The sequence below is a fragment of the Rhincodon typus genome, chromosome 26, assembly GCF_021869965.1.
Source record: "Rhincodon typus isolate 14 chromosome 26, sRhiTyp1.1, whole genome shotgun sequence".
Lineage (NCBI taxonomy): Eukaryota > Metazoa > Chordata > Chondrichthyes > Orectolobiformes > Rhincodontidae > Rhincodon > Rhincodon typus.
Genome location: NC_063357.1, coordinates 22,946,602 through 22,964,949, shown reverse-complemented (window position 1 = coordinate 22,964,949; position 18,348 = coordinate 22,946,602).

The window sequence follows — 18,348 nt, the reverse complement described above, 5'->3', positions numbered from 1 at the left end:
ACTGTAGGTTGAAGCACAATTACATTGTACTGTTTAGACTGTTTTAAAATTGAAAATATTTGTTGATTACACTGCAGTTATAAACTTGCCAGACATGACATTAATGCTTTGTCAAGAACTTAACAATGCACTTTGCATTCATAGCAGAGGAGCATATGGCTTATTAGGAGTTTGTCAGCAATTTCCTCTAATACAAAAGATACAATGTTGAAAAATACAAGTGGACCACTTTTACCATGGCATTAAAATAGCTTGCAAAATAAATTGCTTCAATCAAGCAAAATTTCAGGTCCATGTACAGTGATTGTGTATTTCCAATTATTAATATATTTGTACCAAGGACAATACTGAAGGCGCTGCACATTTCTAGAGATTCTGAATCTACTTTGATGGTTAATGGGAAGAAGATTCTGAGGAGGGTTGTTCTTTTTGGGAACTTAATGCGCCCTTCCCAATGAAGCTTAAACGATAATATAATGGTCTCATGTTATAGAGCAAGTTCTTTACAGGAAACAGATGTCTAGCTGACTTCATGTTAAATTGGAGGCCCTGCAACTGTTTTTCATGGCCATTTACATGTACAAAGTTTACAGTTAAAATAGATGGCTTGATATCAGGTTTGGACATTCTAGCTCTTCCAGCGTTTACATTTACGCAGATGTTTTGAAAATACTTCCAAAACAGTCAACCTAACAGACATTTGACTATGATAACAAAACAAAATTAGCTTCTGGAAATAGGCAGCATCTGTGAAGAGAAACAAATTTAATATTCTAATTTGTTAAACTTTTATCAGAATACGTTTCATGAAAGGTCATCATTGATCTGAAGCATTAACTCTGTTTCTCCTCACAGTTGCTGCTTGGCCTGCTGAATATTTCCTACACTTTTTGTTTTTATTTCAGATTTCTAGCGTCTGCAGTATTTTGGTTTTGTCTACGTTATCTTTGTGTTTGGCCAAGCAAAATATATTTCTATCCATTTCTTAAAAAGCATTTCTGAACATTTTATTTCATAAAAATGACAAAAATTTTACAAAATTAACAGACTCCTTCAGTAAACCTAAAGTCAATGTTAAAAACTCTCAGTCCTTCATATAGCTCCGCCACTAAGCTCAATCCCAGCCAAACAAGTTGAAAATGGCAGCAGATTTTGTTGAGAGGAATATCTAGGTTTTACAAAGAAAAATATCCTCCCTCATCCTTCTTGCACCTCTCTAGGTGTTAATTTTCTCGAGTGGTCTTCATAGGTGCTGTGTTTCCATGAAATGAAATGTGTCTTAAATTGTGATACAATAGTAGCAGCCATTTTATGTGACCCCCAGTGTCCCTTTGTTACAGTGAAAAGTCCGTTATCACCTAAAACCACCTAATTTTAAAAGTCTGAAATGTGAATCCAGCTGATGAAATTTAAAATTAATATCTAGTATAGCAAAACTTCATGACACAGCCACTGAATGGGTTGCTCATGTGGACTTTTCATTGAGAAGACAGTCAGTCATCCAGGGACAAGTCTGAAAGTGTAATTTTGATCCACGTAATTACCAACATAAATGTAATTGTTACCAATTTCCTGCTGGAATACTGTTTTTGTGTCATAACTCAAAGGTAACTATTTTTCACATTGATATTTGCCGCTGCTAAATACTCCATTACATTTTATTTCTCATTCTGCATTTTAAGGACTAATTTCAAGCTGTGAAATTACTTATGGCTTTATAAATTTTGAACTCAGCACTTTTGTATTTTTCTGTCTACCTTGCTTCTGTATGACTGCTTTTCACTTTTTGTGAGCTGTGAAATCACGTACGGTTTAACAGACCGCATGATGGAGCAACAAATAAAACAATATCTGCAATAGTTGTCTCCACACCTGTGTAAATGCTTAGCACTTACAAAAGGTTTAAAATATTGTGTGCATAATCTTGCTATTTCCTGAGCACTTTTGGAATGATAATGTAACATTGGAAATGCCGGACATGTGAATTTGATGAGCAAGCCAGATACTTGAGAGTGCAAACCTCAGACATTAAATCATGAACAGGTGAAGCATTGAAATCTGGAAGCATTAGGCTCTCACAGGCTTGATGAGAAATTGAAGAGTGAGTTAATATCTTGGATGGCATTCATCTGTCATAAGTGAAAATGAAAGAAACTCATCTCTAAGAAATCTCAAATAGATTCCCTTGTCTGAGACAAACAGGCTGAGCAAGTTAACAAGTAGAGTGATTCTGAACTGGTGATTTTCATGGTTATGACATTACTGCACTAATGTATTATATTAATTTTCACTTCTCCTCTGGGTACAGGAGGGGTACCAGACAACTGGAGGACTGCTAATGTGGTACTATTATTCAAGAATGTTGTAGAGATAAACAAGGAAACTAGAGGCTGCTGATTCTGACATCAGTGGTAGGTAAACTATTGGAAAAAATTCTGAGTGGCAGAATTAATTTTCACTTGGAGAGGCAAGGATTAATCAAGGACAGTCAGCATAGTTTTGTAAGTGGAAGATCATGCGTAACCAATTTGACTGAATTTTTCGAGGAGGTGACTGGATGGAAAGATGAAGGTTGTGCAGTTGATTTAGTTTACATGGAGTTCAGTAAAGCTTTTGGTAAGATATTGCATGGCAGACTGAGTAAGAAGCTATGAGCCCATAGAATCCAAGGAAATTTGGCAAAATGGATCTAAAATTGACTTTGTGGCAGAAAGCGGAGAGTGATGGTTGAAGGGTGTTTTTGTAACCAGAAACCTGTGTCCAATGGCATATTACAGGGTTCATTGCTGGGTCCCTTGCTGTTTGTTGTGTACATTAATGACCTAGACATGAATGTAGGAGGTATCATCAGTAAATTTACAAATATCATGAATATCGGTGGTAAGGTAAATAGTGAGGAGGATAGCCTTAGACTATAATGCCATATGGACAGGCTTGTCAGATGGGAAGAACAGTGGCAGAAGAAATTTAATCTTGAAAAATGTGATGTGACACATACTGGGAGCACTAGCAAGGCAACGGAGTACACAATGAATGATAAGAGGCTGAGAAGTACTGAGGATGTATATGTCCATAGCTCCTTGAAGGCAATAGGACAGGTAGATAATGTGCTCAAGAAAGCATATTGGATATTTGCCTTGAATACAAGAGCAAGGAGGTTATGATGGATCTGTATATACTGTGGGCTGTTCTAGTTGCCATACTATTGGAAAAATGTGATTGCACTGGAGGGGGTGCATAGGAGATTCAGCAGAATGTTGCCTGAACAATACAGCTATGAATACAGACTAGATAGAAGGCTGTGTAAACAACGAAGGCTGTGAGGAGATTTTACTGAGTTACACAAAGTTCTGAGGGGCAAGGTTGTGGTAGTTATGGAGAATCATTTCCTTTAGTAGAGGGGTTAATGACTGAGGGCACAGTTTTAAGGGAAGGAGCAGGAGGTTTAGAGAGATCTTGTGGAAACATTTTTTCACTCACTGGGTTGTGGCCATCTGAAACTCATTGCCTAAAAAGATGGTATGGGTGGGAACCCTCAAGGCATTTAAGAAGTATTTAGATGAACATTTGAAACGCCATAGGCTATACCATGTGCTGGAAAATGGGATTAGAGTAGATGGATTTTTCCATGACTGGTATGGACATGATGGACTGAAGAGTCCCTTTTAGTGCTGCAAAAATTCTATGTCTCTAACATGTCTACCAACCTTGTTGGCAAGGTTAGTATAGATCAGTCATCGCTTTCCAGCTAAGTTATTGGCACCAGAGGCACTGCTTCTTTACCTGCACCAGCTTTTTCAGGAATGATGCAACCAAAGTGTATGGTGCCAGTAGGACCTGACCACTTAACTATACAAGTCACCAATGCTATTCTTCTTGGTCTTGTTGTCCTACTGAATCTAATCTACATGTTGCACAATTTCCCGCATTGTCTAGGCTGACCTTTTTAAAACTTACACCGTTGAATTTAGTATGTTTTTAAGAATAAATTAGAGACTTGAAACTAGAAGAAATTAGAAATGGCCATAAGTAATATTTGTAAACATTTTGGACAATTGTGAGTAGGACACCATTTATCATGTTTAAGGGACTAAGTATCATTTGATTGAACTCTTATATGAAACTTGGTTGTGTAGATATCTGCAAGCATCTTCTTCACTAATGGTCGGAACTGTGATTAACAGCTTAGTGAGATTAACTGCTGCATCACATGGAACAGGAAAGTCTATCTTCCTGTCAGCTCAGATACAGGAAACAATGCCATATTCCATAAAGCCAGGCATTGATTGATAGAACTTGAATCAATCTTTATACATTTTTATAAGCAATTATTTGTAGAAATAAACATTACAGGCGTACACATCTAACCCAAATATAGTAGTTTCTGTATGTTAATTTCTGTAGGAGCACCACTGAAACCCCAATTAATGACCACTACCTGCTTAAAATTAAATACATGTAACAGGACCACCAACAACAGGTAGTGACAGTGAGAGGCACCAAGGAAGAGGGCTTGAGTAGTCAGGTCAATCCTCTCTGGAGAAAAAAGTGTTTTTGTTAAAAAGAGAACTCATGGAAAGAGGGGGAACAAATATAGGATTTCCTCAATGAGATGTGAACTACAGGTTTAATTCTATGTAAATACTCTGTTTCCTAAAGTTTAACCTTAATGTCTCCCACATTTTGTAAAGATCTGATGCTAGTGGAATAAACTATTCTTGCTTCATAGTGTTTGGACTGATTGTGTGCTTTAATCTCACGTGACATATAATTAATGTACAATCAACAGGCAATGTTCTCACAGTAACTGATAGAAACTGTCAATTATGCTTTTAAAACCTATTGGCTAGATCTTAATGGCTCAGCTGGAAAACTATGATATGAGTTAGCCTTTATTTTTTGCGTGAAGAAATAGGGAAAATTTATCATTACAAAAACTGTCCATTTCCTCATTTCTAACAATAATGAACTCTGCTCCTTCTCAGCTTATCTACTGGTGAAGGCCTCATCTATGCCTTTGTTATCTTTGGATTTGGCTATTCTACTTATCTCCTATGTTCTACCCTCCGTAAACTCAAATACAAATCTCTGCTACCCATATTCTAATTTGCATCAAATCTTGATCACTCATAACCCCTGGGCTTGCTGATCTATATTGGTCTCCAGTTAAGAAACAGCCGATTTAAAAATTCTCTTCATCCAGATCATCCTATTTTCCATTGCCTCACTATTGGTGAGCATTCCTTCAGCTGTTGGGGCCCCTAAACTTCCTATATTGGAATTCCTTTGCTAAATCTTCCCACCTCTCTGCTTCACTTTCTTCCTGTCAAGATGATTCTCAAACCTACTTCTTCGATCAAGCTTTTGATCAACTTCTCTAATATCTCCTTATACGGCTTGGTGTGATAAATTGTTTCGTATTGCCCCTAGAAAAAACACCTTATGATATTTATGATGTTAAATGTTCTTGTTAAAAAGCACTCTTGAATTTCCTCATTCGTAACACTCAGATTCATTTCTAGGTTTTAATAATTAGCTTGTTTACCTTGGCTTATTGCTCGCAAATGCATTTCTTCAACAAGTAGTTTTTGAGTTACCATTATTTAATGCAATCTCTCTCACTCTAGACTCCACAGCTTGATTATGATATAAGTAATGTTTTAAAGCAGCATATCAGGGATAACAGGGAAAATTAAAAATGACATGTTCATCAATGTTTTGACAGCTCTGTCATCCTAATAAGAGTGAAGGAGAGCAGCTTAGTGATTTTATAATGGTAGGAAGCTGCTCATGGCAGATCAGTTCTCAGCTTGCTAAACTGTTATTTGAACTCAGACAAGTTTAAGCTTGAAAATCCTACGTAAAGACAGCAAGAATATTTCAGCTAATACTGAATGTTTATTATTTCTGGTAACTGCTACTCTTTTAGTATGTCTCTGACTGAGTGCTTCTTTTTGTTGGGAACAATATTTGAAAGAAAAATCGAAGCCTCTGGGCAGACATAACCAATTGACAGTTGCTGAAATAAACTCAAAACTTTAGGGAATGCTCTCTACTCAGTTATATACCTGCCTTTTAAGGTTGCATGATTCTTGCTGTGCATCAGGGTGAAAGGCTGGCACGAGTGCCCTGTTTAGGTATTAAAATGTAGTCAGTGTATTATTGTTTCATTGGCTTTGTCTTTCCTGCAGTTGTGTCTTTTAAATGCATTGTGCATTTACTCAAGGCCACACACTGACTAGTTGACAGCTGCTGATTTTTTAGTTGAATATATAAATTCATCACATCCCCATGGCAATACTGCAAAGTAGAAACCAATCAACTGGACTGAATTTGATCACACTAATACATATTTAAGTTAGAGATGTTGTTTTGTCATTTGTAATTTATTTGGACAGTACGACACAGCTGGCCTGAGTCTAGCAAATGAACAGTACACTACTGGTAATAATAGCATTTACATTGCATCTTATCAGAATGTTTCAAAGTGCTTCACATGCTATAAATCACTCTCGAAGTGCAGTGATTATTGCCTTGTAGATGAAGACAGCAGATATTCTGCATCAATAGCGCTTCAGATATGGCAAAGAAAAGGAGTGACATTAGTGCCGCACAAGTGCCAGATAATGACCATCTCCAACAAGTAAGAATCCAAGCATTGCTCCTTGGCATTCAATGGCTTACTGTTGCTGAATGTTAGAAGGCTGATCAGCCTTACTCAACTGAGATCAAAACAAATGGGTCACTAAGTCTTCTATATTGCTCTGTGAGAGTTGCTGTATACTGATAATACCGCACTAATATTCCATACCAGCAGCAACAAATGGACAGAATCTCTCAAATCTATAAATGGTTTGACCATCAGCAACAAGAAGGCAAATGTCATGGTCCATGATGATGCCATACTGTCAGTGACCAAAATTAATAACTGGAGGCTCTTGTTAGATTCACATATTGGCTCCACAATCACCAACAATCTTTCACTTGATGCTGTATTCAAAATACACATTGCAAAAACTGCAGCTGTTATATCCAAGCTGAATAAGGGAGTGAGGAACAACTTCAACCTGATGTAGACCATCAAGCTGTGAGCCTACAGACCTTGCATCTTCAAGATAATCTTCTATAGTGATGAAACCTGGACAACATATGCTAGGTAGGAGAAAAGGCTGAACAGTTTTCATCTTCATTGTCTCAGACAAACCCTTGGCATCTTTTGGCAGGAGAAAATTACCAACTCAAAGGATCTGAAATAAGATAACTTTATCCACATATTCTGCTCCATTAAAGTTGTGATTGTTGAAGTTCAGTCATCTCAGTTCCAGGATATCCCTGCAGGAGTTCCTTAGGGTAGTTCCCTGAGCACAACCATTTTCAGATGCTTCATTAATGACCTTCCCTCCAACTTAATGTCAAAAGTGCAGATGTTTACCAATGATTACTCAATGTCTAGCTCTAATTGCAACTCCTTAGATACTGAAGCAGTCCATGTCCAAATGCAACAAGACGGGGATAATATACGGGCTTAGGCTCGCAAGTGGCTAGTGATATTTGCACTACAGAAGTGCCAGGCAATAACAACCTCCAACATGAGGGAATCTAAAATCACCCCTTGACATTCAATGGCATTACTATCACTGAACCCCCCACTATCAACATCCTGTCGGTTACCATCAACCAGGAACTGAGCTGGACCATCTATATAAAAACTATGGCTGGAAGAACAGGAAACCTGCAGTGAATCACACACCTCCTGCATTCCCGAAGCCATTCACCATCTACAGGGCACAAATCAGGAGTTTGACGGAATACTCCCTATATGCCTGGATGAATTCAGTTCCGATAACATTCAAGAATTTTGTCACAATCCAGGTCAAAACACTTGCTTATTTGGCACTAGATCCACAAATATTCACTCCCTCCAACATCTACATAGTGTATCAACTGTGTGTACCTCAACAAAATGCAACGTGTAATTAATCAAATCTCTTTATACAGCACCTTCCAAACCCACATCCATTACAAAGAAGGACAGGAGCAGAAGTTACTTGGAGCATCACCATCTGCAAGTTCCCCTCCAAACCACTCAATATCTTGGAAATATAGTACTATTCCTTCAGTGATGCTGGGTCAAAACCTGGAAATCGGTCATTAATAACTTGCCATATTTGGAACTTGCCCTGTCCCCTATATTGGGTAGTGAGCCTGTAACCATGGCAATTGAGTGAATGTTCTAATCAAAGTTCCAAGTCAGTGATTTTTTTCACCCCAGAAATACATTTTGAGATCTGGATACAATGCTGACTCTTATTCTTGTTCCCAAGCTGGATATTCAACCCTATAACCAATTTCATTATCTTATGTGGCAAGAGCTACATGCTTCCCCATGATCTCCGTGCTTCTCACAAAGGTGAAGTAGACAAGCAGAGTTCCTTAGGGGCTTTATGTGCAATTGGTTGCATGAATAAAGTAGATGTTAATAATTGAGGAATAAGCAATAGGTAGCATTGAACAGCTGAAGTAGAAGCTATATTGTTATAACTCTGCTAAAATCGGGGAGAAGTGCATTGCAGTTGCATGGAAAAGTAATTAGTGCAATGGAAGATAGTTTACCATATGGTGAGAAGCCAAGCTAAGCATTGCTAACCAGAATGCATTGTGAAAAAACAGGTTTCGGTTGCTATTAAAGTAAAGGATGCCAAGACTCTGACAATTTTCAATTTATTATGGGACATAAAAATCCAGTATTGGAGTGTCAATAGAGACTACATGCAGTCTAACATACATTGTACTCTGTCTCAGCATTATCATTCAATTCTCTGAAGCACACTCCTGGCCGTGAAACTGCAACAATGTGTATTCCCAAGTTTCACATTAACAATTTGAGTAAGCCTTAATATTGTGCTCTGAAAATCAGATCTGGTCTCAAATCAGCTTCCATTATGTGGCAGCAACAGTTAATTTATCGCAAGCTCAGAAATCTTGGCATGAAGTTAAGGGTACTGGTTTTTCTCCTGTTTGTCGAATATCTGATTGCAGGCGTAGCCTCAAGCTGATTTCAATTCCGTATTGTGAGACAATGAATCCATCACAACAACAAGCCGCACCATTACACTGTACTTCACTGTTACAACAAATTCCACTTATATGCAATTAATTTTCAAGACTAGCAAAACTAACCAAAGTTGCCGCAATCTATTCAATGAATTTCCAGATGGAAAACAAAATTGGCAAATCTGCCGGAGTTGCACAACTTTCCTGCTGTATTTTAAGTGGAAACTGGGTAGAGCCCCAGAAAAAAAAAACATGTATTTATATTTTCTAATCAGTCTGTTCAGGTTTGTTATTACAGACCTGTGAAGCAGGTGGGACTTGAAGCCAAGCCTCCTAGTTCAGGGGTAGGGACACTATCGCATGCAATCCTTATAACATGTATTTATATAATATCTTTCATGATTTTAAAACATCCAAAGTGCTTCACAGCCTATAAAATATTTCTGAAGCGTAGTCATTGTTGTAATGCAGGCAACGTGATAGCCAGACTGTACCTATATATCAGACAGAACAAAGTGATAATGACCAGATACCTTCTAATGATGTTGATTGAGGGATAAGTATTTGCCAGGACACTGTGGTTGATGATAATTGCCTGGTATGTGTGTGGTGCAAGTTTTATTTGCAACTTAGCATCCCAAACTTGGGTGTTGTTCAAGTCTTGCTACATATGGACACAGACTGCTTCGGTATCTGAGGAATTGTGAATGGTGTTAAACGTTGTACAATTGTCAGCGAATGTCCCTACTTATGACTTTGTGATAAAGAGGGAAGTTTTTGATGATAAATGTGGTTGGACCTAGGACACTACCCTGACTCACACCGTACTGATGTTCTGGGGTTGGGAAGTTTGACTTCCAACAACCGGAGTCATCTCCCTTTGTGGTAGGTATGACTCCGGTCTGTCATTTTGCACAATCCCTACGGACTTTCTTTCATTTTTACTTATTTTCCTTTATCACAATTAATTAAATCATTCTCTTTTCCAACCCCAACCATTAAAGGGTCACTCTTACACTTTACGTATTTCCAGTGTAAATGTAAATGTAAATTACTACCTCTTGTTTGGAGACTTCGTTTTTTTTTGTGTAGAGAATCTTGCTCTCTGGAATCTGATGGCTCACTCTTCTGTATAAAGGAAGCATTAATTTTCAGTGTATGGGTGGTTTTTTGGGTATGTTTAGGGAGAATCTCACCTTTTGGACAATAGAAAAATTAATCATGTGCATCTACATTTTTCTATGTTTGGAATTTGATTTCCTGCGTAAATCATATGCTGACTTTTCATTCTGGTGTAATTTTTGCTTGTAACAGTTGTGAAAAATATTTATATTGAATTGACTGACTGTTATACACCTTGTACAAATTATCTTTCTAAAGGCTTTGGTGGGTTGTATAATGGGCAGCCCATCCAATATCACCCATGTAATACTAATGCCAAAGTTATAATTACCTGCACTGAGTTAGATGTGCAACCTGTCTCAAGATCTGAAAGGTGCAAATTGAACTTTGTAAGTAGGAGCATGCTTACTTAATAAGTGTAAATGCTTACCTTGGTTATTTTATATAAATAATATATATATTTAATTAATTTTTAATATTTTTGAAAGTTCAGGACAAGCAAGAAGATTGTCGTTTTCAAATTTCTCCTGGAACTTAACCATGAAGTTGTACGGTGGTCTTTTTAATGCGTCTGAAAGCCCTATACTGATAAGCAATGGGAGATTTGTTTTTCTAGAATTGTTCAGCACGTCCAAGAAGTAACATAATGAAATGCAAAATGGCAGGTCTGTATTAAAGAAAAAACAACTTTGGTTTATATAAGTCACTCAGAGATAGTAAGAACTGCCGATGCTGGAGTCAGAGATAACACAGTGTGGAGCTGGAGGAACACAGCAGGCCAGGCAGCATCAGAGGAGCAGGAAAGTTGATGTTTCATTTCTGGTTCTGAAGAAGGGTCCCGACCTGAAATGTCAGCTTTCCTGCTCCTCTGATGCTGCCTGGCTTGCTGTTCTCCTCCAGCTCCACACTCTAGCTAAAGGGTTAATGTACGGACGGAAATCTTGGAAAGAATGCAATATTATTCTAATAAGGAGGAAATGTTTAGGATAAAATGTACTCAATCTAGAATAGTTACATAAGTAGGATCTGTGTAATAATCTTAAGCACTGTTTGTTTTATTACCAGGTCTTAAATCTTCATATAAGTTCAGGCCAGGCAATCAGGTTGCTTTTAAGCAAGATTTATTAACAGACTATACAGGATGGTAAGGCTACAGAGCAATGTGCTCTGTGCAGTACAGGTCCTAAGTTTCTAGCAGGGCACTAGCACACAACTACTGAGGTCACAGTTTAATCACAACTTATCTCTGTGACTCAACCACATATTCATTAAGCCCTATCTCTACCCCTGTTACAGAAATGCTTGGGAAAAAAGGAAAGATTGGACCAATATCATCTGTAGTGATTGGAACCAGGTGGATCTTGTTGACTATGAGATCCTGGATTGGTGTTATTAACCTAGAGATTTAGAATCTCCTCAATTCAGGGGACTGACTCCGAACTGGCTGGCCACAGCCAATGTACTGTGCACAAGGAAATAAAGGGTTTCTTGGTGATAGGATTTCGACCTCTGTGCAGTTATTTCATCACCTTTTCTTAAGAATTGTATTGTTGGTCCTCCCTTTAAAAACTTACTTACCTAATTGAACTGTCTGTTCATTTATTATCCCTAGGCCAACGTGTTAAATGTAATCTCTGTCTTGTGAAGGGTGTTCAAATCTGTCTTCTTTTTGTTTAGAAAGGTGTATTTGGTGCATCTAGCCAACAAAATAAAGCATAGAAGTAACTGTAAAGCACAATGTGCTTTGTGTTACATCTACATTTTCAGGCCAACTTATTTGTTCTTAATTTTTTTTTGCCTTGATTAAGTCATTAATGTATTTAAAAGATATTCTTTATTCACAGCTCTTTTATCTCATTGAGAATGAAAGGTATACCAGTTCACTAAAAAGAAAGATGAAAAAAAAACTGCAGAAGAACCATGTCAAAACAGCAAATTTTTATGTACAAATCATATGTGCTTGCTGGTTGCAAAACACAAGGATCTGCAATCAGCAACAAAGTGGATATGAAATTAATCTGTGTTTTCTGATGATACATTGGCCAAAGTGGTAATTCCTGGATAAAATCATGTTATCTTTAATGCAGATTGTGCTTCACTTTAACATTCAATCAAAGAACAACAATGGAAGTTCGTATTTTTATAGCCATTTCAATTTCCCAAGATATTTTGCAGAGAATTGAATCTATATTTTGAGTGAATGACCAAAAGTTCCGTTGAAGATATTGTTAAGGAGAGTCCTTAAAGGGAAAGAGGAAGATGAAGGGGTGGACTGACCTATAGAAGAGAAGGGGGGAAAAATAGAATTAGAATTAGTTTTATATTTAGAATTTGAATAAAGAGAAAAGAGAAAGTCAAAGTTGATAAAGGGCAAACTAGAGGGAAGTTGAAAATTGAGCATAATGAGAAATTAGCACAGGGCAGGAATGTTGAATATGAGACAATGCTTTCCAAAGAATAGAGATAAAGAGTTCAATAATTAACACTGCTGCAGAAATTCATCATAGTGTCAACTGCAATAATGCATTCAGGTCCTAGAATAGGCTTAAGTTAGTAAGTTTCTCAACTAATGAGAAAACTAGAAATGGACACAAACTAATGCTAATTGCTGATTATTCTCATTGCTGATTATTTTGTAAGTGAACATCAACCAATTCTCAATTGGTTGCAGTTTTCATGTTTCATTTTGAAAATTTATTACAATATTTTTCTAATTTTAAAAAAATCTTGATTTATTTCATTGTGTTCTTTCTTCAGAAAATGCTTAAGTTTGACCTTTTTCTACTTGCTTTTCATTATTTTAGCCTTTGTTTTATTTTCCCCATTAAAAATTGGCACCAAACATATCTATTTACCTCCTTTCCCCAGTTTTTGATGAGTTGTTTAAGTTGCTGAGCTACTATAGTTCCTTTGGCTTCTGGTATTTTATTTCCTCCCAGTTGTCTGCTCTGTTACTTGCACAGTGTTATAGCCAGGTTTTTTGTAAATTTTCTGTTTCCAATGCTGAATCTCATTAGTTGCTCAGATCACTTTTCTGATACTGAATGTGATAAAATTATTCCATAGAACAACAAAAATACAGCATAGAAACAGACCTTCAACACAATCGATTGATGTCTGTGTTCATGTTCCACAAGGGACTCTTCCAACTTTACTTCATCTCACCAGATCAACATATCCTTTTATTCCCTTCTCTGTCATGTACTACCTATGTGCCCTTTAGACTGCTCCTACTTCTCAATTACTCTACATGGTAAGCAGTTCCAAATGCTTGCCACTGAGCAAAGAAATTTCTCCTGAAGTCCCCATTGGATTTCTTAGTGCCCACCTTATAGTTATGACTCCTACTTTTTGACTCTGTACACAAGTAGTAACATCTTCTCTATATCTACTCTTTGGAATTCCTTTGCAATTTAAAGACCTCTATCAGGTTGTGCCTCAAGTGCCTCTTCTCTATGAGTTAAGCAAAAATGTTTCTAATCTATATTAACAAGGTGAATTGGCAACTTTGTTGATTCTTCAGATTAGTTAAAATGAGAATAGGAATAGCACCCGAAGCAGCAATGTGCAGCCATAATCAACCAGCTTCTCCTACACAACTAATGTATAACATTTCTGTTTACCATATGTTGTCTGTTGAAATGATTCCAGAATGTGATTGCCAAATTAGAGTTCATTGACTCAATGGTGTCTTTGAAGTTTACAGGTAGGTAAATTATTATTGAATTCTGCAGGTCAACTGTGAACATGCTCCAGTTAAGGGATATAACAGTTAAAGCATTACCTCCTTTAATTCACCTTTAAATCATGTTTTTAGTAATCATATGTCTGGTTGTACTTATCTCATTTTCTCTGGGTCAACAACACTGCCAGGGGAGACTTGTGAAATGGTGCCATGTTGGGCCAGAGATTAGAAAATGGTGACAGACCCCATGGTTTTTAAATTGTATCTGGGTGTCATGATCCTGATGGGAAGAGTGCACTGGAAATCAAGCCCCCATTATTCCATGAGTCATCACAAATATGTAAATGGCCACCATATGAAATAAAAGAAAATTTAAAAAATATCTTATTTTAACAAGCTTATTTTTGAACAAGTGGGAATATGGTTCATCAATTACTAATATGCAAAATTAAACTGAAACCCTCTTTAATTCCAAATATGCTCACCTTTATTTATAAATAAGACAGACATGTCAGACAGTTCTGCCAAAATAAGTAGAAAATATAGGCGAAAAGGAAAATTTCTGTGTTTCAAGTCTAAGCCACAAGAGTGGAATAAGCTTCCTTTCTCAGAGTTCTTTTGATTTCTGGCAATGGTATCATTGCCATTGTCAATGGCAGTGACCCTCAACTCAGTAGCCGGTCAGTTGGACCTAGGCTTTTGTTTAAGTTAGGAATAGCACTGTGACACAGTGGTGGGCACTGCTGCCTCATAGCACCATGGGCCCAGGTTCAATTCCAGCCTTGGGTGACTGGATGGAGTTTGCACGTTCTCCCCATGTCTGCATGGGCTTCTGCCAGGTTCTCCAGTTCCCTCCCATAGTCCAAAGATGCAGGTTAGGTGGATTGGCCATGCTAAATTGCCCATAGTATCCAAGATTGTGAAGCTAAGTGGATTACCCATGGTAAATGTGGGGTTATGGAGCTGAGGTGGGTCTTGGTAAGATGCTCTTCAGAGGGTCGGTGCAGACATGACGGACCAAATGGCCTCCATCTGCACTACAGGGATTTTATGAATTCTTCGTTGCAGAATTTTTAAGTGTTGTTTCTTTTCCATTGAGGTGGAGAGAGATAGAGAGAGAGACAGAGAGAGAGAAAGAGATAGATAGGTAGAGAGAAATAGAGAGAGAGTGAGAGATCTGTATTGGCTTGCAGTAGTTAGGAAGTTTTAGTACAACTGCGCTCTTCTCGGTCCTGTGATAAAACTGAAATTTAAAACAAATCCAAAAGCTTTTCCTGGACAGTGTTCTTTTCAACCCAAAGACACTTAGTGCAGCTAATCTCACAGAAGTATCCAATTCTGATTTTCCAAATGTTGTATGCCCTTGCTTACCCAATATGTGAACACCACATATTTCTATGTTTCCTTCAGATTATTAAAAAGAGGTTCAGTTGTTGCAATACCGTGGTCCAAGCTTCCATTTTCCCAGGTTATATTCCAAATGAAATATATATAGTCCTTACCCTGGGGCAGGTGAAATTTGATTTCTTCACTGTAAACAACAATGCACTGACGACATCTGGGATCAACAAGTCCCACACCATGTGGCAGAGATACAGTAGCTTAAAAGATAAATAACTTTTTTAGCTTTATCCCTGTAGAGGAGAGACTTTCCTATTTCTCAGGCTTCGATTTGAATTTAATCAATATATCACATGGTGCTATTTATCTATTTTCAGGTCAGAAGGTTTTGAAAATGAGACTAACAGTTTGTTCCAAGGAAGAATCAATTCTTTGCTATGAAGAAGACATTGTACTTAATCCATTTGGATTCAATGGCATGATAGTGCACATACTTAGACATTCGAAGAAAATTTTTATTTATCTTTTAAAACTGAATTTATCATTTGTCAGCATATTTTTCATCACAAAACTGGAAATGAATAAAATAATGCACATTTAAATAGGATAGCTTGAAAGAATTTAATCATCAGGTGCTTTACTATTCCTACCCACAAGTATTCACCAAACATTTTAGGCTTCTGTTCTCTGCACTTCACAGTTTCAAAGATTGATTTTTTAAAAAAAACATATATACAAATGAAATTAGCTTTAGGACACCAATACAAAAATAGTTCTGTCACCAGGCTATGTACCATAATAACCAAATAGAAATAACTCCAACATTTACAAAAATGCAAACCATAGTGGTTTAATTTCTTTCCCATACAGATCAGAGCAAAAAGGGTGAGTGAGATATTCAGAGCAAACCAATAACTATTCATTGAACTCACACTTGAGAAAATGAACTGACAGTCAATAAATTATGAGTTTTATTTTTAAAAAATCTCCTGGTTTCCAATTGGGTACAATAACACAGTGTGGGTTGCGTGTGATTTTTCTCTGATAGCTGTAAAGACTCAGAGAGGCACAAACTGGGCTGTGGTCTGGGTCTACGAAATGTTTTAAGATAAAGGGTTAGAGTAAAATGGGTCTTGAGTTGTGTTAAATAGCTTGTTTGTCTAGAGAGCTGCTACAAACCATCTCGCTTGAGCATCTAATTTGGAGGTACTATTACAGCTCTACTCAAAAACTCAATCCATGAGCTGATAGCTGTTTGTATGAAGAACATACCAAACTCTATTTGAAATGTGCCTTTTGCTCGTTTAAACATGCGTTCTTCTTGTCCTATTGTTGCAGTTCAAAAAGTTATAGTTAAAGGATGGTGTTTGAATTAAGGGGAACTTTCAAGTCATGATACTCCCTTGTTGCCCTTGTTATTTTTGATAGTAGAATTCAGAAGTTTAGAATTTCAGATAGTGTTGTCAAAGCGCCATTGTCAATTTGTTGTTGTTGTTTCTTGTGTGTAAATGGTACACACTGAAATTTTTTGGTGGAAGGAGAACATTGAAGATGTGGGATGGGGTGCTAATCAAGTCAGTTGGCTTGTATTGGAGTTATTAAGCATCTTGAGTGTTGATGAGCTACACTCAACTATACAAGTTCAGAGTAATCCATTGCACTGCTGATTTGTGTCTTGGAGATGATGGACAGGTTTGGGGAGTCAGGAGGTGAGTTACTCACTGCAGAATACTTAGCATTTGCATTTCTCTTGTTGCCAATGTATTTATACCAAACATGGGGATCTCCTGCAGTGATACCTTGGAGCTGAGTGGATTGGTCTCCAACAACCACAGCAATCCTTCTTTGTGTTGGCTTTGGCTGCAATGGACGGATAATTCTCCCCTTATTCACTTCTACAACAATTTTGCTAAGGATCCATACTATAGCATTTGGTTAAATGCTGCCTTGGTGGTATGGTCAGTCATTGTTATGCCAGCTCTTTTGTCGAGGTTAGAATCAAACCTTTGTCAGGTTTGGAGTTGTGATCATGGTAGAACCCAAATTGCTCATCAGTGACCCAGCTATTTGTGAGTAGGAACTGGTGGATATCACAGTCAATTATCCCTCTGCTGCTGATGATTGACAATGCACTGATACGATGGTATTTAGCTAGATTGGAATTTTATGCATGTTAAGATACACCTAGGCAATTTTCCAGATTATTGGGTAGACATCAGGGTAGTAGATGTACTGGAACAGTTTGGCTTGAAGCATGTTTAATTCTGTTGCACAATTATTTGGTATAAGGGCTTATATTTGTTAGGCTTCATAATCTGTGCTGTGTCAATGTATTTTAGCCACTTTCTTGATATCATGTGAATGAACTGAATTGGCTGAAGATTGGCATCTATGATGCTTGGAACCTCAAGAAGAGGACAACGTAGATCAAGAATTTGCATGTTTAACTGGGGATGATTGTAAATGCATTAGCTTTGCCTTTTGCACTGACATGCTGGGGTCCCCCATTCTTGACTATGGGGATGTTTGTGCAGTTTCCTTTTCTGATTAGTTGTTCAGTGGATTGTATTGAGACCCTCACTATTTTTCTTTTATTTTTCTCAATTTTGTTTGATGGAACTAATATTTGAACTTTGAATAGCTGCGCATTTTCGAAGAGAAGAAAGAAATATATATGTTTGCTATTGATAACTGACCCGGAAGATAGTGCAATTTAATTACTAATCTATGAAACACTGTGGACAATTTTCCACTGAGTATTACCACACCCAGGGCTGGCAGCTGTTGAATGTTGAGTTGGTCAATCATGAGAGGACCGATGCTAACAACAGAGAATATTGACTAAAATTGAGAAAAAGAGAAAAGAGGTTCTTACTAGCTTTTCCAGTTGCAGAGAGATTTTGGAGGCTTCAGGACTAGCTGATGATTTTACTACTGTCTCTAGTTTTCTGTCCAGTTAAGGCTTGTTGAATATTCTGAGAAAAGAATCCCAGTCTTCAAGAAATAAGTAAATAATTCTGCAAACCTACTGGTGACTTTGAAATTAGATTTCAAGCTATATGCCTGTAGTGAATGACATAACATCCATCATTTGAAGCTGTTTAATTAAACAGACAAATTTCGATTGATGAGATAACAAGGTGTAG